Source organism: Lepus europaeus, chromosome 16 (genome assembly GCF_033115175.1).
Source record: "Lepus europaeus isolate LE1 chromosome 16, mLepTim1.pri, whole genome shotgun sequence".
Taxonomy (NCBI): Eukaryota; Metazoa; Chordata; class Mammalia; order Lagomorpha; family Leporidae; genus Lepus; species Lepus europaeus.
In genome coordinates, this window is record NC_084842.1 from 32489366 (window position 1) to 32514582 (window position 25217).

Here is a 25217-nt window from a genome sequence, read left to right on the forward strand (position 1 = left end):
GATCTGAAGGCAGGAGCCAGGTACTTATCCTGGTCTCCCATGGGGTGCAGGGCCCAAGCACTTGGGCCATCCTCCACTGCACTCCCAGGCCATAGCAGAAAGCTGGCTTGGAAGAGGGGCAACCGGGACAGGATCGGTGCCCCGACTGGGACTAGAACCTGGTGTGCCGGAGCCACAAGGTGGAGGATTAGCCTGTTGAGCCACGGCACCGGCTTACACTGATTATTATTAAACTTATTATTAAACCAAGTTGGAGGAATTGTGAGATTAAAAATCACATAACATTGAATTATAAGAACCCATTTAATCTAGATTTCAAGTAAAACCCCTCTGGAAATAAAAAGGAAAGGACAAAGAGAATTTGCCATGAACAAGATGTCACCAATGCCTACAAATCATAATCTGATTTAGAGACAGGGAAATTGGACTCTGAAAAGCAAAGATTCAATTCAAGACACAATGTGAGTAAAGCAATACATTGTAGGTCAGAAGGAATAGTGGTGGCATAAATACCACTACTCCTTGTGAGGCAAAAATTCTTCCTCTCCATTCTGCCACTCCCAACACAGGAAGGATCCATTGGGTGAATTCTGAGACCAGTAGTTGACAGGCATAAGGTCATTCAGAGAGAACTTTGCTTTGTGTCAGAGGCAAGCAGCCTCTGACAGCATCATGAAACTCTGCCATGACTAAGGGTAAAGAACTAAAACTCCTCTAGGTAAGTCCAGGTATTTGTTATGTCTGTATTTGTCAAAGTTCCTTTTTGTGCTGTGATTTGAGAGTCCAAGGTTGGAGAAGAAGGATTAAAAAATGGCCACTGCATATGATATATGTCTCTCCCACTACAGGGGCCAGAGACAAGTGAGTTAACAATGACTAGGTTGTTTTTTTTGTTTGTTTGTTTTGTTTTGTTTTTAAAGATTTTAATTTATTTAAGAGGTAGTTAGAGACAAAGAGAGGTCTTCCACCCACTGGATCACTCCCAGATGGCCACAGCAGCAGAAGCTGAGCTCATCTGAAGCAAGGTGTTTGCTCTGGGTCTCCCACACAGGTGCAGGGGCCCAAGCACTTGGGCCATCTTCTACTGCTTTCCCAGGCCATAGCAGAGAGCTGGATCAGAAGAGGAGAAGCCGGGACTAGAACCAGTATCCATATGGGATGCCGGCACCACAGTTGGAGGCTTAGTCCAGGACGCCACAGCGCCAGCTCCAAGAATGACTAGGTTTTATGTGAGATCTTACTGCAATTCAGAATGATTGCATCCATAACTCTTGTAAGTGAATAGTAGTAAGACACAAATGAAATTTATAAGAAAATTATGGGCTCTTTCTGTGATAATATCAATTTTGAAAAAGTATTTGCTACACAGCATATGTCAAGGGTCAGGGGAAGAAACATGCATTTCTGTGCACAGGAACACATTTTCAAGGATCTGAATTAACCATAAATAAATACTTTGGTTTAACATGTATATAAATTAAAGGATAATCCTTTATATCATTATTTAAAAAAAAAACATGGCAAATTAAGTTGCAAATGGATACATGCAAATGTTTTCACTATTATAAACTTCAAATAAAGAAACACACATATTATGATTTCACAAAATTTATGGAAAATGAAATTAAAAATATTTACTTTCACATAAAAATTTCGTAATTTATGCCATTTTTACATAATATGAATTTTGTTGCATTTTTGAAGACTCTGAGTGCACTTTAAAAAACTTGTCAAAATAAACATTTTTAAATCTATTTTCAATTAACTATTTGAAATACTTGTGTGTATGTGCATATACCCAATCTTAATTCTTGATAATGTAGAAAATATTACATTAACAAAACATTAACTCTAAAATTATTTATATTATTCTTGTTTCACCATTTTATATAGTAGTGTTTTTTTTAAAAGATTTATTTATTTTTTATTTGAGAGTCAGAGTTACACAGAGAGAGGAGAGGCAGAGAGAGAGAGAGAGAGAGAGGAAGAGAGAGCGAGCTTCCATCCGTTGGTTCACACCCCAATTGGCCACAATGGCCAGAACTGTGCCCATCCTAAGCCAGGAGCCAGGAGCTTCGTCTGGGTCTCCCACGTGGGTTCTGGGGCCCAAGGATTTGGGCCATCTTCTACTGCTTTCCCAGGCCATAGCAGAGAGCTGTATCAGAAGTGGAGCAGCCAGGACTAGAACCGGCACCCATATGGGATGCCAGCACTTCAGGCCATGGCGTTAACCCACTGTGCCACAGTGCCAGCCCCTATAGTAATGTTTTAACAGAAGTTGATATTCACAAAAAAAAAAAAAAAAAAAAACAGGTAACAATAATTTAACTATTTTTCACAATATAAAGTATATTTAAATTCTTGGTAATGATTCAAGTCTAGTTCTTTCTAATGATAATAGAAAACTTCTTAATTCTGCCAACATGAGACAAGCTTTGCAGTTTAATGCATTTTTAATAACAGAGTAGTGCATCCATCTATGGCCCATTCCTTTATGCATAAAAGAAGATGCCAATCGTTATACACTATTAATTTAAGTATTTATCAATGCAGTGAATGTGATTTCCATAAAGTATTACTTATTTACCCTTAACATTGTTAAAATCAGTGTCATATATATTTGTAATCTTTTTATCCAATGGAACATGTTGATAATAAAACCCACTCATAAAAATCACGTAAGATCCAAAAAGACATTTTAGAATGCTATATTTTTGAGACAAATTACCAGACTTGAAACCTCTTTATGTTTAATACATTATAAAGTTTAAATTATCAAAGTTTTTAGATGATACTTTTACATATACATTCTAGAGATTGATTTCTAGTCTCATAACTTCAAAATAAGCTTATACCATTGAGGTAGGTTAATACATATGGTATTGTTTTTCATATATTAATGGTGATAAGATTATGGATATTTAAAACTTGAAAAGAATTAATATTGAAATACTTTACACAAAGTTGAATTGATCCAAAAAGAAAGTTGATAAAGTTGTCACAGAAAATTACTAAGTAGCTTCCTTATAAATGTAAGTCCTTAGTTCTTGCCCTAATGATATATCTGTCAGGAGTAAAGATGCTGAAAGGCAACATTTAGAATATAATTTTATTAGTGGTTTGGTGACAGACTTTTGCCAATTCAAGCTGCCATGAAAATTTCAATACCTGAAACTGTGAACTTCTTCAATTTTAGATTTCATTTACACTTGAGTTCGCCACTTCTCATTTCAAAGGGAAAAAAAAAAAACCACATATACATTTAAGAGCTAAGGAATGAAGCTCTAATATCCAATAGAGTACTTAGTTTTATAAGCTCTTTAAATTGCAAAATTCTTATGACTAAAATGCAAGCTAGTAAAAAAAACATAGATTATTTTTTTTTTTTTGTGATGGACTTGGAGCTTTAAATGAAAGTTCAAAGTGTTCATAAAATGTTCTATTGGTTTCATACATTCCAATGTGCTAAGGAAAAAAAAAAGTGATAATATATAAACCCAATTCTCGTCTTCCCTTGATGATGTGAGAGGAAATACATGTAACCATTTTAGCCAAGATACATTTATATAGTATCTAGTACAAGCACTAAATCTTTTGAATGAAACATAATCCAGAAAGTCAGTCATTGACTTATTTTTATTTAAACAGATAATTAATTAACATTTCCAGAATATTGATCGATTCTCTATATTTGTGGTACTGAAATTCTGATTATGGAAGAGTGTGCCAGCAAATTTTGAGAAGTGGTAGGCTGAAAACAAATGATCTAATGAGACTATGTGAAAATGTACAGTTTTTCTACATTGAATTAATCATAACAAAAGTGAATAATTTTACCCTTATGGATGAAATGCTTGCTATAATTGGCCTAATATTATGTTGAAATTGATTCTAGTCACAAATTTTGATCCCAAGTAAAATTTGAGAAATATAATTTCTTTTCTTTGTCCTATGTCACTTTATCATTGTTTTAAGCATAATGCATTTCAACAAAAAGTAGTGCAAAAAGACTGGTTTAGAGAAAATTGATGTCATACCATTTTGAATCAAAAATCATTAAAATTTGGCAACTTTTATAGCATTAAATAACAGTGTACAGCACATTAAAGACAGAGATCCTACATAATATTTTTTTAAAAATTAATTAATTTTCTATGCCATTTCCAATTTAACACCAGATTTTTTTCTTTTCATTTCCAATTATCTTTATATACAGAAAATCGATTCAGTATATAATTAGTAAAGATTTCATCAGTTTGTACCCACACAGAAACACAAAGTGTAAAAATACTGTTTCAGTACTAGTTATAGCATCACTGCACATTAGACAACACATTAAGGACAGATCCACTCCAACAGTATATTTTTCACTTTGTGTTGCTATATGGGGGCAAACTGTTGAAATCTTTACCTAATATATACTAAACTGATCTTCTGTATATAGAGAATTGAAAATGAATCTTGATGTGAATGGAAGGGGAGAGGGAGAGGGAAAGGGGAGGGTTGCGGGTGGGAGGGAAGTTATGGGAGGGGGGAAGCCATTTTAACCCATAAGCTGTACTTTGGAAATTTATATTCATTAAATAAAAGTTTAATAAATGAAAAACAAAACAAACAAAAAAAACATTACAAAACAAAACAAAATTTGGCAACTTTTCATTGCTAAAATTTTATTTATAGAAACTTAGAATAAAGTTAGTCTAAAGGTAACTAAGGTCTGGTTTAAAAGTTCTCTTTTTTCCATGTAAAATATTTTCTTATTTTTAATTAATTTTTTGAAAGAGTTAGAAAAGGGTTGGAGCAGGGGAGGGAGGAAGAGAGGGGAAGAGGGAAAGGGAGAGACAGAGACAGAGAGAATCTTCCTTTTGCTGATTCACCGCCCCCCCCCCCCATCACCCCAGTACTGGGTCAGAACAAAACCAGCAGCTTCATCTAGGTATCCCAGATGGATGGCAGGGTTACAAACACTTGGCCTGGGAAAAGCAGCAGGGGATGGGCCATCAGCAGGGAGCTGAATGGGAAGTGGAGCAGCCAGGACACAAATCAGCACCCGCCTGAGGAGTTGCCAGTGTTATAGGCAGCATCGTTACCAGCTACACAATGTGGGTCCCTTTATATAAAGTATTTTCAGCAATCAATAAAAAACTATTTAAATCAAATTATAGCCTATTGCAAAATGGAATCCAAGGGAATTCACTGCAAATATTTTTTAAAAAATTCAAGGAAGCATATATTATAACTTGGAAATTTGAATGATATTTTACAAATTATATATTTAAAATTATTATAATAAATGTCCTCTAAAGAGGGGAGTTGGTAAAGAAGCATCAGTACCATGGGCTACGACCACTCAGGACTAAAAGACAATAGCATTAATACATGAAAGGAGAAGGATGGGTTTTAATTGTTGTTATTGTAGAGATAAAGGACGCGAGTGAAAGTGAGCGAGAGCATGCTTGCTGGCTCCATTCACTGGTTCCCTCTGCAAAACCTGGGACTGAGTCATGCTGAAGTCAGGACCCTGGAACTTAATCCAGTCTCCCAGGTGGGCGGCAGGTACCTATTACTTGAGCTATCACAATTGCCTTCCCAGTGTCTGAGTTAACGGGAAAGTGGAATCAGGAGCCGGAAGCAGGAATTGAATCAATGCACTCTGATATGAGACTCAGGCATTCTAACCGGCATCTTCACCACCAGGCCATATTACTTAAGTGTGCTGTGGTAAGTAATCGAAGCCAGAATCAAGGTTATATATGATATAATTCCATTTATACTTCAATTTGGAAAAGGCAAGGTGAAAAAAGGGAAGAAATATGCATGTGTGTACAAATTTATACTAAAAGTCTGCATGGATATTCTTTCCATAAGCAAAAATTACAAGTAGCCATTCAATATCTTCTTTATAACAGAAACCTAAAAATTCAAGATGATTAATGGATGCTAATCTATACATCAATAAAAGTTATCCATGTATAAAATACAAGATGTGCAACTATGAATTTAATCTTGAAAGAAAGTTTTCAAATATCACAAGTATGTACATATACACATTTATTTACACTTAATATTAAATATATGTATTGTAAGTGACAAATACTTTGAAACGTCAGCTGATTTTTAATGATACCATACAAAAAAATGGCGACTGGGGAGAATTATGTCAGATAGAAATTTCCACTCATTGGTTATCAAACTTTATGCTATAGACTTATAAATTGCTGAAGATTTTAAAAGCTTTTATTTATGTTGAACATAACTACTCATGTTCACTGTATTCTAAAGTTTGAGAATTTTCAAAAGCACAAGAAAACACACACTTTCAGATATCAGTCAGAATAATGGTACACATGCAGCTTCCAAAATAGAATTCTCATGAAAGAAGGAACCAAACAAGAGAGCATGTTTTATTTTTTTTTTAACTTTTATTTAATGAATATAAATTTCCAAAGTACAGCTTATGGACTACAATGGCTCCCCTCCCCCATAACTTCCCTCCCACCCACAACCCTCCCATCTCCCGCTCCCTCTCCCCTTCCAGTCACATCAATTCTCTTAATATACAGAAGATGTTTAGCATATATTAATAAAGATTTCAACAGTTTGCACCCACATAGAAACACAAAGTGAAAAATACTGTTTGAGTACTAGTTATTACAATGTACAGCACATTAAGGACAGAGATTCTGCATGAGGAGTAAGTGCATAGTGACTCCTGTTGTTGACTTAACAAATTGACACTTTTGTTTACGGCGTCAGTAATCCCCCTAGGCTCTTATCACGAGTTGCCAAGGCTATGGAAGCCTTTTGAGTTTACCAACTCTGATCATATTTAGACAAGGTGGTAGTCAAAGTGAAAGTTCTCTCCTCCCTTCAGAGAAAGGTACCTCCTTCTTTGATGACCTGTTCTTTCCACTGGGATCTCACTCACGGAGATCTTTCATTTAGGGTTTTTTTTTTTTTTTTTGCCAGAGTGTCTTGGCTTTCATGCCTGAAATGGAGAGCATGGTTTTAATATTGTGTAATGAGTCTAGTCCTATGGTCTAGTGGGTAAAGCTGCTGCCTGCAGTGCTGGCATCCTATATGGGCACCAGTTAAGACCTAGCTGCTCCATTTCTGATCCAGCTCTCTGCTATGGCCTGGGAAAACAATAGAAGATGGCCCAAGTCCTTGGGCCCCTGCACCTGTGTGGGAGACCTGGAGGAAGCTCCTGGCTCCTGGCTTCAGATCAGTGCACCTCCAGCTTTTGCAGCCACCTGGGGAGTGAACCAGTGGATGGAAAACATCTCTCTCTCTCTCTCTCTCTCTCTGCCTTTCAAATAAATAAATCTTAAAAATATTATATATTTATCAAAGCAGTCTTGTCTTAACTGACAGCTGAAAGGATCTTGGGTCCAGGCATTCAGGGACCATACTCTGTGTACTTAAGTCTAGGAGTATGATTGGTGAAAGTTGATTATTCATGAATTATTTTTTCCTTTTAAGAATCATTTTACATTTTAGCAATATGTCCATTTTTTTTGAAATCAGAAACAATTGAAATTGCAATTAGTTTTTTTTTTTAAAGATTTTATTTATTTATTTGAGAGGTAGAGTTACAAACAGTGAGAGGGAGAGACATAGAGAAAGGTCTTCCTTCCATTGGTTCACTCCCAAGATGGCCGCAACTGCGGATCCAGAGCTGCGATGATCCGAAGCCAGGAGCTGGGTCAGACCAGATCTGTTGTTATTACTCTCACATGAATTGGAAAATATTTCACAGTGTGTAAAATCCATTTAACTTTAAAATATTGATATATAAAGTTTCATTTAATTCATATTTTCATTTATGATTCTGCCAATTGTTTTAACTGGAATATTCAAGTCTGATAAAAAAACAATTACTAAATTAACAATTATAATTAATCCTTCCCTCAGTGTGAACCAGAAAGTTTTCTTTAAATATGTAATATGTATGTGCATTCTTTTACTGTGTTTCATACATTTTAATATGGTATTTAAAGATCCACATTCTATCTTTATATTTAAAATTTCAATTAATACATAATTATTTAATTGTAAATGAAAAATATGTATGATATGTAAACTAAATCATAATTGCATGTGCTGTTTAAAACATATACCAGAGAATTATTATGGAAAGTTTTTGAAGATGTGGTTTTTGAATTGGAAATAGGGTGACTAAAGCATTTTCCTTGTGAAAGTGATCATATAATGACATCCAAAAGACATGGAAAGATTTCAGTTATACAGGTAAGAGAGTGTGCTTCAGGTAGAAACATACTTGGTCATTCTAAAATTCGTGTGAGGGTAAGAGTTCCCAAGACAGCCTGGATAATACTATGCTGTGAATAAAAGGCAGTGGCATTTGGCAGTTAATTAATGGTCAAATTTGATTATCTATCTATCTATCTATCATTTGTATATCTCTGTCAGAGCTACTGTCTTCTGTGAAAACAGCATACCAGAGACTGGATAATTTACAAGGAAAATAAATTTACTTCTTACAGTGCTGGAGACAAGAAGGCTAATATTCAAAGTTCACATTTGGTGAGGGCCTCCCAAGACACAGTGGAAGTCGTCACACAGTAAGATCACATCCACAAGACATGGGAAAAGAGTGATCAGGGCAGAAGAAAGGGGCTGGAATTAAGAATTATGTCTAACTGACTCCCACACTAGCACATTCCCACAATAAAGGCATTAACTTATTCACAAGCCTCTTTTACATGCCCCACCTCCCAGTATCATCAAAGTGGCTATTAAACATAAACATAAATTTTGGAGGGCGCATTCAAACTACAGCACTAGCTATCATTCTCTAACATATTACTGTATCAATTTACCAACTTATCTAATTTTATCTCCATCTATAACTTAGTTCCTTGAATAGTCCCTCCTTGGGATACAGTTTTCACATGTTTTATATGCACACTTTTATGTGGATTCCATGATTTCTGTATTTTTATTTTTATTAACCTTTGAAGGTTATTGGTCCCATTTATAAAGACAACAAAAGTGAGACAGAGAATTAAATAAATCAGTTTAACTTAAAAGATTCTAAGTAGCTTGCTTTCTGATTTTCTTATGTATTTTGTAATCGCTATGTAGGTCATTTTATTTAAATCAAAGACATATTGTTTTTCCATGGATCAGTTTGTATTATTTAAATTAATATCTTAAAATACATTTATTGTTGTTTGGCAAAATGCTGGATTTGAAAATACTAGAAGTTTATTACCCTATGGAGAGAACATAGTAACAACCAAACCTGGCTAAAGTAACCATAATAGAACTCTGGAACAAAGCACAAATACCAACCAAATAAATGCCCACTTAACAGAAATTTCGCATTCAAAATGATAGTAAATTTTTCAGTATTTTATTTGTTCTTATCCTGCCACTCCTTGCACCTGGTCCTAGTTTGAAAGATGTGGCCATTCAGTTCCCAGTTTCCTCTCTTGAACTACTAGAAGCAAAACAGACATTATTTTTATTTGCTTACCTATCCCAGAGCTATCTGAAGAGTTGCACTCCATTTTTTTATAACTTTGATCTTAGTCAGGAAAAGGAGTAGTAATGCTAGAAAAACCTACAGGAAGACTACCATCCCTAGAAAATTTGGACTAAGACATTACCAGTAGAGATAGTGCATCTAAGATTCCCTGGAGAAGCTGGCGTGAGACTCCTTTAGAAACTGAAACATTTAAAATCCGCTGTGTATAAGAAGAAATCCAAAAACCGCACTCGGGTACAAGAAATTGTATGCACAGAAGAGTAAAAATTTATGCTAGGCTAACCTCTAGTCTTAGAATGAATGAAACTTGATAAACATTATGTGAAATGAAGATGTTCTTAAATTATATTGAATGATTCCAAAATAAAACAGTAAATGCCTAGTCAATTATTGAAGAATTGCTTAGTGCAATATCAGTCTACAGACTGGGAGAGGTGACTGTTTTTACAGCACCTCCTTCCCCATACACACACAAATCACAAAGCATTTAAAGACACAATAAAACACTATTATTTAGAGGAAGAAAACACAGTAGGAGAAACCATCCCTCAAAGGCACAGACATCTGACTTACCAGAGGTTTTATAACAGGTGTTTAAATATGCTCAAAAAGCTAAAGGAAAAACTCTAAGGAAATCAGGAAAACAAAATAATATCAACAAAAAACAGAAACTAGAACTAAACAGAAATTTTGGACCTGAAAAAATGCAATATCTGAATTGAAAAATTCACTATAGTGGTTCATAACAGATTTGAGCAAGTAGAAAATAAATCAGCAAACTTGAAGACAGGAAATTTGAAATTTTAAACTCTGAGGAGAACTACAACAAAAGGGTGGAGAAGAGTGGACAGCATCTAAGGAATTTATGGCACAGTTTCAAGCTGATAAATAAATCATCATGAGAGTCTCAGAAGGAGAAAGAAAAATAGACAGCTTCTTTTAAGAAATAACAACCAAAAAAATCTTACCAAATGTAAGGAAACATGAATTTGCAAATCCAAGCTGTTCAGCATACTCTCAGAAGACTAAACCCAAAGAAACCCCCAAGTGATGCATTAAAATGAAACTGTTGAAAGCCAAATGAAAGGAGATCATTTTAAAAAGTATCATGTTCAAAATAGCGCATGATGTTCAAGGATTCTCAACAAGATTATCAATTATCCAGATATTGTTGGATTTCATTAACATGCAGTTCCTGAAATACTCAACTTACAGAAACTGAAAATACAATAGAGTTGATAAGGAGCTGAGGTAAAGGCCTAACGGGAAATTTATGTTTCAAAGCCCCGAGTTTTAGTTTGGGATGATCAAACAGTTATGGAGACAGATGGTGGTAATGCATGAAAATAACATAAATGTAAGTAATGCAACTAAAATGCACACATACAAAGGGTAAACTGTAAATTTAATGTTATGTATGTTGAAGCACAATTTTTAAGCAAAGAAGTATAATTTTAAATGAACTTGCTTGTCTCTTCATGGTTCAAGAACTGTCATGTAGTCACGTGGCTTTCTTTTGATACAGATAATTATATTTTCTTTAAAAAAAATTCATTTGATAGGCAGAGAAACAGAGACAGACAGGCACACAAAGAGTTCTTATCTGCTGCTTCATTCCCAAATGCCTTCAAGGCCAGAGGGCCAAAACTGAGAACTCAATCCAGGTCTTCCATTTGGGTACAAAATCCCCATCACTTGTGTTATCAGTGTTGCTTCCCAGGATCCATATAGTGGAGAACTGAAGTTGGAAGTAGGAGTCACAAAATGAAACCCAGGTATTCTGATATGGGATCTGGGCTTCTTAACTGCCTGCCCCTATTTTCTTTTAAATTTCATACATCTCGGAAAAACCCTTCCTATTTAAAGTGTGTTTTAAAACAAACTTTTAGAAGCAAGTTTTAGTTGTATAGGTTGAGCATTCTTAATTTAGAAATTCTAAACTCTGAATTCTCCAAAACATGAAACTTTTGGACTCCCACAAGACACCATAAGTGAGAAACTCCACATCTAACCTCATGTGAGGAATTGCAGTCAAAATACAAATACACTAAAAATATTGTATGAAATTAGCTTCAGTCTATGTGTGTAAGGTATGAATTTTGTGTGTAGATTTGCATCACATCCCCAAAACACACACTATATTACTTTTATGGAAATATTCCCAAATCTGAAAAAAAAATCCCAAATAAAAATTTTCCAGTCCCAACCATTTCAGATAAGTGATACTCAACCTGTAGTCTATTTCCAAATATACTGTCATTCATTGATAAATATCAGTCTGATTTAAACCTATATAATATTTATTTTTCTTTTGGTATTATCTATGGTTACTTCACTTGCACACCTACGTGGTGACCATAATATTGGAAGATCTCAGCAGACTGTGACCCTGGCCACTGCCCATCTGAATCCACAATCACATTCCTGTTGAAGCTCTACTTCCCACAGGTTGTCTCAGTGACTGAAAATGAGAAAGCTGCTAATTCAGGCTCACTCCTGTGAGAAACTGGAGTATTCTAAAAAGTAACATTGGCTTACGACCTCCCCGTTAGCTTGGCAGAACAGAACTGCAGTCTGAAACTCTTCTTGCCCAATCCTCCCACCCTGTCTCCTGCAAAGGAGTAAGAACTTCATGGAGCCCAAAGCCTCTCCATGTCTTCTACTGCTCCCTTCCCTTTTCCCATCACAGACACAGTAGTCACCTTTTTCCATGGGGGATATGTTCCAAGACCCCATGTGCATACTGGAAACCACAGCTACTACTGAGCTCTATTTGTTCTTACACATACATTCCAACCAGAAAATTTATTTAGGAAGAGAGATTAATAGCAATAAAATTTAAATAAAATAGTTATACTATATTGAAATATATTTTATATGAATGTCACCTTTCACTCTGTTGGCTTCCCAAAGTATTTTTTGCATTGTATTTTTCTCCTTTTGTGACAATGTGAGATGACATATGCTATGATGTGATGAAATGAGGTGAATCACATAGGTATTATAATATATTTTTAGTCTCCAGCTTCAGGGTAACTTGAACACATGCTCTGTGCTACTGTGACAGTCGAGATGACTCAAGTACACTGCGTATAGTGAATGCAGAATGGATACACTGGACAAATGAATGAGTCACTTCCTAGCAAGAATGAGTTGGACAGTGTGAAATTTCATTATGCTACTCAGAAAGCCACACTATTCAAAATGTATGAGTTGTTTTTATCTATAGTTAGTATTTTCTGACAGTGGCTGACTGAAACCCTAGAAATGGAAACAGCATATAAAGGAAGACTTCTACATTCCTTTCTAAATCTCTGTGATAGTCTCAGGTAAACAGTGCTTCTCAGTAGACTTAAACTGAAATAACCAATCTCTCCCCATAGGTATTCAATTTCCTGTACCCATGGATGCATTGTGTGTCCCTTCAGAGACAAGTGACGCACAGTATTAGTCAGCTTTCTATCACTTTAAAACATGCAAGAGGACTTTCTTTGAAAGGAAAAAAGTTTATTTTGGCTTAAAGTTTCGATGTCACAGCAGAAAACTGGGCAACTGTACTACTATGGAACGTGCGAGAGGCTGGCGACGGTGGAGCACGTGCAGAAGAATGATCCCACTGTGAGCCACGAGGCAAAGAAGGAACCTAGGCCAAATCTGGCTTAAATAACGAATACTCTCACAAGAATTATGCTCCCAAGGTAAGCTCCCAATCACCTAAAGACATCCAATTGGGCCCACTTCCTAACAACTATCATTAGATCAAACTTCCATTTTAATCCATTGATCATTAACGTGAACCATTATATGTTCATTCAAGACTTTGGCGCATAAAAGCCTCCATGAGTTTGGGGAACCCGAAACCTGTTCCATAAATAGCATGTACATATACAGAACATCTATATATCAAATTTTATACCACATGTTTTTTTCTTTAATGAATGGAGAATTACTTTATGTCAATACATAGAGTTGCTTTTCGCTTTTTAATTTAGTATCTTTTTTCACCACCAACCCTTTTAATACATCCATAAAATAATGGATGTAGTAGACTTCTTGATTCCATTAACAATAACAAAGCTTTTGAGAGAAAATTAAGTGTGCAGATATGAGTAATGGTATAGATACATCTCCAAATATTTTTAAGTTTGATTTCAGCTATTTTTCAGTCATGAAAATATTGTGAATCACTTTTTTTTGAATAAGTCAATGTTTACAGATGTTTACACCACTGATTTCCCCATTCTTAAAGTTTTAATTTCACTTGATTCATTAGTTTTCCTGTGATCATTTAAAAATAATTCTTTTAAGCCGGCGCCGTGGCTCAACAGGCTAATCCTCCGCCTTGCGGCGCCGGCACACCGGGTTCTAGTCCCGGTCGGGGCACCGATCCTGTCCCGGTTGCCCCTCTTCCAGGCCAGCTCTCTGCTGTGGCCAGGGAGTGCAGTGGAGGATGGCCCAAGTGCTTGGGCCCTGCACCCCATGGGAGACCAGGAGAAGCACCTGGCTCCTGCCATCGGAACAGCGCGGTGCGCCGGCCGCAGCGCGCTACCGCGGCGGCCATTGGAGGGTGAACCAACGGCAAAAGGAAGACCTTTCTCTCTGTCTCTCTCTCACTGTCCACTCTGCCTGTCAAAAAAAAAAAAATTAAAAAAAAATAATTCTTTTAAAAATGTATAGATGGCTTGTTTGCTAAGTATTTTATTTTGGGAAATATAATACATTTTCATTAGCCATATTAATACATAGTAATCTATGGGTTGTATAATTACTGGGACAAAGGATTTTATCCTCAAAATGTGTTAGTAGTTCATTTATTATCTTACACATTGTACATTGCTTATGATTCATGAAATTCATTAAAATTCTCCGTAGTTTTCAATTGAAATTCACAAGGAGAATCTACTTGATCCAATTTACCTTGCTGTATCAGAGAATTAAACATAAATCAATTCATGTGAAAATGGACGGCCCTTGTGTCAGAGGCACGAAAGTTCATCACTTACTATTTTGTACTACACCTGGTGTAAAAGATAACCACCTATTGATGATCCCTGTGGTAGGTGACCTAAATGGAAAGTTCCACTTGGAAGATGTTCCAAGTACGAACATTGGGATTGACTGAAAAACAGACTCAAGGGTAAATCTGGAGGAAGCTGGTCACTCAGATACTCAACACATTCTTACCATTAGTCTTGATATAGAGAGTTTAAAAAGATTTTCAAAGATCATGAGTGTAACTCTAATCACACAATAAAGAAACAATGAGAAAGAAACAATGGGCTGCTCACTGATCTGGACTTTAAAAAAAAGATTTATTTAAAGTCAGAGGTACAGAGAAAAAGGGAGAAACAGTGAGAGAGATTTTCAATCCACTGGTTTACTTTCCAGATGGCCACAATGTCCAGCGCTAGATCAGGCTAAAACCAGGAGCTTCATCCAGGTCTCCTATGTGGATGGCAGAGACCCAAATGCTTGTTTCATCTTCCACTACTTTTCCCAGGCCATTAAGGGAGCTGGATCAAAGGTGGAGCAGCCGGGATATGAACTGGCATTCATATGGGATGCCAGTGTCACAGGCAGCAGCATTACTTGATATACAACAATGCCAGTCCCTGACCTTGATTTGTGTCTAGGCTATCACTTGAAAAACTTCATCAATAACAGAGTTCCACCCCACAAAATCTTTGTGTTCTTGCTATCACAGGACCATGTCTGAATTACACATAGAACTTTAAATCTACAGATTTTTTTTCTTTTGCAAACCTGTAGGTGAGATTTGCATAGACATAACTAGAATAATAATTTCAGAAATTAAGTAGGAATTTTACTTATTTTATAATTTCAGTTTTACCTCACATACTGCATCAACAGAAACAAAAAAATCTATCATGTAATGAAAGTCAACAGAGTGCCTTCCCCTAGGAGGTTCACACCTCCCTTAGGATATACCCCATGTGAAGAGATAGATAGGTCTGGGCCTCTGAATTTACAAGGCCTAAAGCCCACCAGATTATTATCAAGCCCCTTCTATCAGGTTCTATTTGCCTCTCAATCAGAAAACTTAATTGTAGCTTAGACAGCACCTTTCTTAGCTCCTCTAATAATGACTCTGTCCTTTGTTCTAGGCCCTGTCTAGTGCACTTGGGCCTCATTCCTTTGTAATCATAACCTCTACTCTACCACCAATGGCTCTACTCCCAACCTGTGTGTACTGATGGTCCTCTTCCCCACTTAATGCTGTATAATTGTTCAAACCTGGTAAATGCCACTCTTAGGATCATTGGTTACTATCCTCACTCTGTCTTTTATGACCTTGTGTAAATATGAGCAGAGTCGGCAAACTTGGAAGGCTTCCATAGCCTTGGCAACTCATGACAACAGCCTAGGATGGTTACTGGCGCCATAAACTAGAGAGTCAATTTGTTGGGTCAACAACAGGAGCCACTGTGCACTTGCTCCTCATGTGGGATCTCTGTCCTTAATGTGCTGTACATTGTGATTGAATGCTATAACTAGTACTCAAACAGTATGTTTCACTTTGTGTTTCTATGTGGGTGCAAACTGTTGAAATCTTTATACTAAATTGATCTTCTGTATATAAAGAGAATTGGAAATGAATCTTGATGCAAATGGAAGGGGAAAGGGAGCGGGAGAGGGGAGGGTTGCGGGTGGGAGGGAAGTTATGGGAGGGGGAAGCCATTGTAATCCATAAGCTGTACACTGGAAATTTATATTCATTAAATAAAAGTTAAAAAAAAATCTATCATGTACATATAGTTTCATAAAAGGGCATATCATTTTTCTCAAAAGGTATATGGAAGAAAGTTTGAAAATGTTAGTATGGTCAGATATCCAGAAATATAGATTCTTTAAAAACTATGATGATTATATTTAATAAATAAAAGTTCAAGTAAAACAATTTAAAAATTCATTAAAAGTTATTTTTCCTGAATTGGTAGTGCCTAATGAAATTTGAATATATGTAATTCAAATGAAAAATGAGAACATTTAAGGAAAATTTATATATGCAACATAGAGGAATGAATGTAAATTTAGTATTATAAAAGTGCAAAAATTCATATTATCAGTAATATAGATATTGAAAAAAACAGTAAGCCTATTTCATCTTACTGAATACAACTTTGAAAATATTTTATTTTTAGGTAAGCATTTTACTTTTAAAATCTAAAAATGCTTAACTTTTTGTCAGATTCACATTATATGTAGGTATCATATAAATATATATATATATATATATATATATATATATATACTATGCCTTCATGAAAATGATGTGATTTTTTGCTAATGTGCTGCTGAGTTCCATCTTTGTTTGGCATTTTTACTTTTTACCAAGAAAAACAAAAAGAAACACAATCAAAAATAAAAACAAAAACCTTTTTCTCTCTTATATGCACATTCCGTATTGTCATTGTAAATGACATTATAAAAATATCTTGTATTGCTAGGATATGCATTATTGTATCAATAACAAAGATTATTACCTCTATCAATGGTGGGAGTACAGCTTTATATAGAAATAAAGGGTATCATGATAAGAGATTGTCTCACCACTGTGTAGTTCTTCATTGTATACTTCCTAACCTACATGACAAAAGAATTTCTAGAAACTATATTAAATTAATATGATGTGTTTTGTGGATTGCAAAATAACCACCTGGGGCATTTATGATATCAGTGATGAATTATGATCAAGGTTTTGAAATATCACATATTATATAGAATAGTCTGTAAAAGCTAACATTCGCTGGGATGGTTTTTATAGTAGATGAAAGATGACACAAACCCCATACTATCACTTCCACTGAGAAATAAAGTTTAAGTCATTGACAGTTGAATCTGGGCTGGTATTAGTGACTTGCTTGAATGACAGAGTTCAACGGAATTGATTTGGGGATGTTCCTGAGGTTAGGTCATAAAAAAACAAACAAGCAAACAAACAACAGCAAAAAAACATGGAACTTTCAACTTGACTACTTATAACATAGTTACTCTGTTTTGAACTGACAGATAAGAAGTCTGTTACAGAAGCTGACTCAACTATCATAGTCATTTCCCTCTAAGGTTTCAGTTAAGGGAATGATTTCATCTTGACTCCTGGAGATCAGCCATTCAATGAGCCCCGTAGTGCCTAGTGCCCTCCATTGGCATCTAGAAGAAGTGAATTACAGGTATGACTTGTACAAACTCCTGGCCGTTCTACCTAGGATCTGGTACCTTGGAAATCAGCACAGGATCACCAAAGAACTGGGCCCCTGCTGCTGATGTGGGAGACCCAGATGGAGTTCCAGGTGCCTGGCTTCAACTTGGCCCATCCCAGGCCATTGTGGCCATTTAGGGAGTGAACCAGCAGATGGAATATTTCTCTCTGTTTCTCCCTCTCTGGCTCTCTCTTTTCACTCGGCCTGTAAAATAAATACACATTTTGAAAACTGATAATATTCTAATAATATATGTTTTGAGATTTCAGAAATATCTAAGAATGTGCCTCATATAATAGCTCAAGATCATTTAATCCAAGAAAAATACATTCTAGTCTCAAAGATCCTCACCTCTGGCTTTGGTCTCATGACCTGATCCTAGTAACGTTTATAGGAAGACCAAGAAGTTTTCAAGCACTGTGAGCTAAAAATGAAATAGAAGAGGAAGAGGCAAATAACAGTGAAAAAAAAAAATCCTGTATGCTTCCTAACTTTGTGCAGGGAGGAATTAGATTGAAAAGTCTACCAGCTGTAAACAGGGGCCATTTCTCATGAAACAGGAGACATAGAAGACTACATATCAAGGTAATTCACATTCAGATCTATAAAGATTAAATTCCCAACCAATGCCCAGTTCTTCTGATTTATATTCCAAATTTGTTTTAAAATATGGAATGGGCTTTTGGGGAATTCTCAGAGCTAATAATGCATGTTAATACAACTATATTAAACAACTGTATCACCCTTTATTGATATATAAATTAGTATATTAAAGCCTGTAAAATTTTGTGCAGTTCACCTTGTAGTGAATTGGTAAGACAGGCAATACAGAGACGGACTGCATTTCAGTGACCCTAATATTGAAATGTAATGTCTCTTTCCAAGTATCTGGGGAGCTGTGGGTTTTTATTAGAGTGATTCAATTTTTATAATAAAGGCTACAAAAAATTTCAAGCCTGTTTACTGTGTTTTTAAATAGAACTTCTGATAAAAAAAAAACAAACCTGTACATTACATATAGTATTTTAAGTAGCATTTTAAATGCTTTAAAAATCAATATTCCTAAACTATATTACTTTAAAGTTTCTAAAAGCATAAGCCAAGTCAAAGTTTCTATAAACATAAGGCAAGTTGAAAGGATCTAAACACAGTATAATATATTATTTTCTAAAAACTTCTAATAATTGATTTCTTTTAGAATTTATTGTAGGGACCAGTGATCTGATGCCATCATCCCATATGGGCATCAGTTTGAGTACTGACTGCTTGTCATCCAATCCAGCTCCTTGCTAATATGCCTGGAAAAGCATCAGAAAATGGCCCAAGTATTTGGGCCCCTGCACCCATGTGGGAGACCTGGAAGAAGCCCCTGGGCCCTGATTGGCCCAGCTCAGGCCATTGTAGGCCTTTTGAGAGGGAGCCAGTGGATGGAACATCTCTCTTTCTCACCATTTCTCTCTCCCTCTGTAACTCTTTCAAATAAATAAATAAATAAATCTTAAAAAAAAATAAAAATAAACGTACTTTAAGGGGCTGGTGCTGTGGCACAGCAAGTAAAGCCTCCACTGGCATCCCATATGGGCACTGGTTCAACTCCCAGTTGTTCCACTTCCAATCCAGCTCCCCGGTAATGCACCTGGAAAGCAGTAGAAGAGGAACCAGGTCCTTGGGCCCCTGCCTGCAACATGAGAGACTTGGAAAAAACTCCTGGCTTTCAGCTGGCCCAGTGTGGCCATTGTGGCCTTTTGTGGAGTGGACCACTACCCCTTCTAACTCTGCCTTTCAAATAAATAAAATTTTCAAAAAAATAGACTTTTTTTTATAACCTTTAAGAAACTACCTTCCCAGACTGCTGTTTCAGACATCTCATTGCCTTAACTTTATAATACAAGCATACATTGCAACATTCTACTTTGAAAAGCAAAATAATTCAATTGGGAATGCACACAACTCAGGCTTCAGCTTCAACCTAAGTCATGTCAATGGGTAAAAGCAGACAAGACAATGTTAATATACTCAGTTGTTGACACGCTGTGTCTGCTTTCTCCTTCTTACAGAACTCATCTATCTCACTGCATTGGAAAAGGTTTACAACTTCCCTAACACATGCACGGTTTATTAATATACCTTTTATGGATAAGTTTTTAGCATTGTAAATAATGAAGAATAAGAAAACAAACACAGGATTCATTTATATTCAGGACTGAAGAATAACAGGGTACCAGTATTGAATACTGGATAAAGATCAATGACTTTAATAGAAAGATTTATAACATATCTCTTTTGCTTCTTTGTATATTACTGCAAAAATAAAGTGCAATTCACTGAATACTGGAGGTAAATGCTATATCAGTCATTTCACAATGTTAAGTTCAAAGACCCAAATGATGATATTAAACACAATTTCAGGTAATTCATTCAAACATTTTTTGAAGGAGCTTTTACATATATATGAAAAATTCCTAAAGGATTCACCAACACATTGTTGCATCCTGTTATTATTTAGGATGTGTATCAACAGCAATCATTGTTCACCCAAAGATCACCCTGCCAACCACATGACTATCAAAAAATACAGTCTAAAATATTCTTCTAGCTAGAAACTGATAACCTAGTAAAGACACTAACATATATGAAAACAAACAAAAAAAAAACATTAAACAGTTTTATACAATTAATACACAGAAAATAAGTACAAATTAATTTAAACATTGATTGTGGACAAAAATGAAAGCATGATGGAGTAGGGGATATTAAGACAATGATAAGATGGGATACTTCAAACAGAACTAATAGAAATCAGTGTTTGGCACAGCAGTTAAGTAACTAGTTGAAACATCCACAGCCCATGTGAGTACCTGTTTTGGGTCCTGGCCCTTCAAATCCTATCCAGTTTCCTATTAATTCACACTCAGAAGTTGGGGGTGTCAAGATGATGGTTCAAGTACTTGGGTTCCTGCCTACCACCTGGGAGGCCAGAATGGAATTCCAGGTCCCTAGCTTTGGCTGGGCCTGTCCTGGCTGTTTCAGTCATTTGGGAAGTTAACAACAGATCCAGTTTGTTCGTTCTTTCTCTCTCTCTCAAAATTAAAAAAAAAAAAAAATTGAAAAAGATGGTTGAGTGTGGAACATCTGACACATGCAACTGCTGTATGCGAACAACCACAGAGGTTAACGCAATTATTACAGCAAATTCTATCACCAGTGTTCCAGATGATTCTGATTAAGCCCCTAACAATTAGAGAATTGTAAATTCTTGGGGCTTGGCTGAGATGATGTGACACAAGAAAGAAACATAAACATAATACAGTATAAGGTGATTAACATAGCTTAAAAGTTCTTAATTTGGAAGGTAAGCAGTTTTGGGGGAATAGGCTTGTTATGGAGTATAACTACACTGAAATACAGCCAAGTAGATATTTACTTATATTGACTCCATGTTCATTTTATTTATTTTCCCAGCAAAACATGTACATTTGATAGAGAGCTTGCCATTTTGTAAATACATCGTGAATTAGCAAGTGAGCATGGGTTTTATTTCTAAAACTTGCAATTAAAAAACACATGACATATGAATGTTAAATTTCATCTGTCCTAACTCCTAAAACGTAAATTAGTAAGGAACAATAGGCTAATACATGTTGTCCTTAATTGTATATCTACATTTATATAGATATATGAAGGAGCGGCTGAATGTTAATGTCTAAAACTCACTGATGACGTTATGAAAACTATAAAAAATAGTATTTAAGTAAATAATATTATACTATTTCAACATGTCTTTATTTGGGATTAAATCAGCATAGGGGTGCCAGATAACCTGATGGGATTAAAGAAAAAGTTGGTTTATTTCACATTTTTATATGAATTCAATTCCCATGATTCACTGAAGAATAAATAGTAATTTATGATTATGTGAATTGAAACCATGGTTTTTAACCGCTTATATGTCTGATGTTTTGTAAAATATTTGAGTTCCTCAACAGATACTTTTCTTTGAAGGTGTGATATGGGTTTCCAAGTGACAATCAAAGAATTTAAGTTATGGTTAAGTAACACGCAAACCCTAAGAACAGGCTTATAATAATTCAATTTTAATTCATAAGAATATTGATGGAATCCAAAATTATAAAATTTCTATCTATAATATCTGAGTGTGTGTACTTGTGTACATTTATAGGGACTTAGAATTTATTTTGTGTATGATTTTTTGAGGCAAGAAGGTTAATAAGTCCATTTAGATTTAGAGGGAAGCAAATAATTTTAGAAAGATAAACTCTAAAAATGCTTGCTTAGCATGACTCAATGGCATTTGAAAGACCTTTTGTCTTCTCTTAGTGTAATAGCATTTTTACTGAATAGAGGATGAGGATCTTAAATTGGCCTCTAGTTTTTATTAGTATTTATAAAATAAAGGTTTAAATCTCTCATACTGGTAAGTACCTGCTTTCCTGGTTATCTTGAGACAAGGACCTTTCAAAGCTGGAGATACCACTCCACATTTTATTCATTTCACACCAACTGAATCTGATAACATCTCTCATTATTTGAGGTTAAGAGAGCTTGAAGGCTCCAAACAGGTTAGAATTCAAATGCACCAGGCTGACTTCAGACACAGTACCTAACTGAATAAAACCAAGTTAATTGTTATAAACAAAAAATGTTACAGGAGAACGTTGTCCTTCAACGTTTTCTCCCATGTATTTATTTTTTAAATATACACTGGGCTTTGCTCACAAGAGTGGTTCATTGAGAATGACATAAAAGAATTGAGCTGTTGAATATGACATATAAGATAATACAACTGCTATTTAAGTCGCTCAAATATATAGGATAGATTGATCTACTTTATAGGCTGTTGTAAATGTGCTATTTTTTTCCTCTATATAGATTTAAATTACTATTATTGTTTCTGTAAATGTTTTTTCCCATGAAAGCCAAATGAAAACTATTTTTAAAACATAATAGAAAATTCTTAAGTAAATGTAAATGTAAGTAAAATTCTGTAAGTAAATAAGTAAAATGAAGAAGATCTTAACTAAAAAATTCTAGGAATTCAACTGCGAATACAATTAAAAGTACTTCACATAACAAAATCAGCATCTCTTTGTTTACTTTGTACTGGCCAAGCACTAAGAAAACTATAAAGAATTTAGGAAAAGCATGACTACCAAAGGTTACCAGAACCCTAGACACAGACATTACACTTAGAGAAAAAAACTGAACACTGAATCTACAGTTTTGATATCTTCCTCTCTGACATAAAGGAAAGGAAGTATGGTCTAGGAATTAGTCATGATGATTAATTTAATATGAATAGTACACTCTTCCTATAAATTTGATCCTTGAATGACATGAGTTTTAGTGAGACCAAACTTAAAATAAGCTGACTGAAAGCAAAGAAAACGGACTGCCTCAAATTTTTGCACAATCTGCGACAAAAATTGCTATAAATTTATTATCATAAACTTGTCCTTATAAAGATATTCATTCTAATCTTCACTACCTAGTTCATACAAATCTTCAAATAAGGTAAATATCATTTCAAAACAAGTCTCAGGATATTCTTATAATAATCATTTTATGGGTTATGTATACAGGCAAAAGTTTTAAAATGTACAAGGAAGCCAAAACATGGCAAGAGAGAACAAAAATAATTTGCAGTAAAATGACATTGACAAAGACTTTGTTATTCACATAGTACACAATAATTATATTTAATATTCTAAATAAAGTTTTATGTTTAAACTAATTATTTGTACTATACCTTTTTAAAAATTATATATATATATATATATATATATATATATATATTTCAGAGGCAGAGAGAAAGAGATAGTGAGTTCCTTTCTGCTGTTTTTTTCTACCTCCTACTCCAACACCTCCAGGCTAGGGAGCCAAATCTGGGGGCTGGAACTCAATCCAGGTTTCTCAAGTCAGTGGTTAGTATCCAGCTAGTTGAGCCCTCAACTGCTGCTCTCAGAGTGTGCATTAGGAGAAATCTGGAAGGCGAAATGAAGCTAGGACAAGAACAGAGACACAGCTGATATGGGATATAGGCATCTGAATTATCATCTCAACTGCTAACACCGCACTTAGTTTTGACTTTTTAATTATAACATATCTAGAATCATAAAGAAAACTTAATGAAGAATGTACTCTTTTTTTTTTTTTTGACAGGCAGAGTGGACAGTGAGAGAGAGAGAGACAGAGAGAAAGGTCTTCCTTTTTTATCTGTTGGTTCACCCTCCAATGGCCGGCGCAGCCGGTGCGTTGAGGCCGGCACACTGCGCTGATCCGAAGGCAGGAGCCAGGTGCTTATCCTGGTCTCCCATGTGGGTACAGGGCCCAAGCACTTGGGCCATGCTCCACTGCACTCCCAGGCCACAGCAGAGAGCTGGCCTGGAAGAGGGGCAACCGGGACAGAATCCGGCGCCCCAACAGGGACTAGAACCAGGTGTGCTGGCACCGCTAGGTGGAGGATTAGCCTGTTGAGCCAAGGCGCCGGCTTAAGAATGTACTCTTGTATCATTATCCAGCGTCACCAAAGGATGGCAATTTTTGAATCAAAATTATTTATTGAAAGGTAGACAGTCAGAAATACACACACACACAGAGAGAGAGAGAGAGAGAGAGAGAGAAAGAGAGAGAGGGAGGGAGAAACTTCCGCATGTGGCTTCACTCTTCAAATGTTCAACAACTAAGTCTGGGCCAGCCCAAAGCCAGAAGCCCAGAATTCAGTGTAGGTCTACCTCTGCCATCATGTGATTAGCACCAGTCTAACACTACTAACTAAATTTTAGTCATCATGTAGATTTGATCAATTTTACATATATTCATTTTATGGCATATAGTTCTATGGAATTTCTTCCCATATTTAGATATGTATGACTAGCATCACCTAAAGATTACAGTATCCTCTCTTCCAAATGAAATGTCAAACTACATCTTGAAATGCACCTTGTTAACCACAAATCCTAGAATTGACTGCTCTGTTTTTAAGCACTGTAACCTTTCATCATGAGGGGATCATAAAAATGGTAACCTGAATCATAGAATTTTACTCTTCTGAGATAAGCTTATTTTTTTCTTTCCTGCCAGTCCATGGTATAGGTGGGCAACATATGTTTTAAATACCAACCCATTATTCATCCACTAAAAGATACCTGATCTGGGCTTCTTCTTTGGAATCCAAACTTAAAACTGCTATAAACATTTGTTTACAGGTTGTTATGCAGACTTAGGTTTTCAGTTATCTAGATAAAAAAATCCAGATCTGTGACTGCTAATCCATATGGAAAGTGTATAGTTAGTTTTTATATGAAACTGCCCAATTATCTTAGAAATTTATCATTTGTATATCCAACAATGTAAGACAAGCCCACTTACCCATTATTTCTATACTTAGTATTATCAGTATGTATTAGTAAAGCCATTCTAAAGGGTGTGTACTACTATGTGGTATATAGTACTATGTCATA

The 25217-nt window shown here is 35.5% G+C and overlaps 1 pseudogene; it reads left to right on the plus strand.

The window, feature by feature from the left end:
• The first annotated feature begins 13042 nt into the window (after window positions 1-13042).
• The window catches only part of LOC133775056 (poly(rC)-binding protein 2-like), a 78571-nt pseudogene continuing 66396 nt past the window's right edge, over window positions 13043-25217 (plus strand).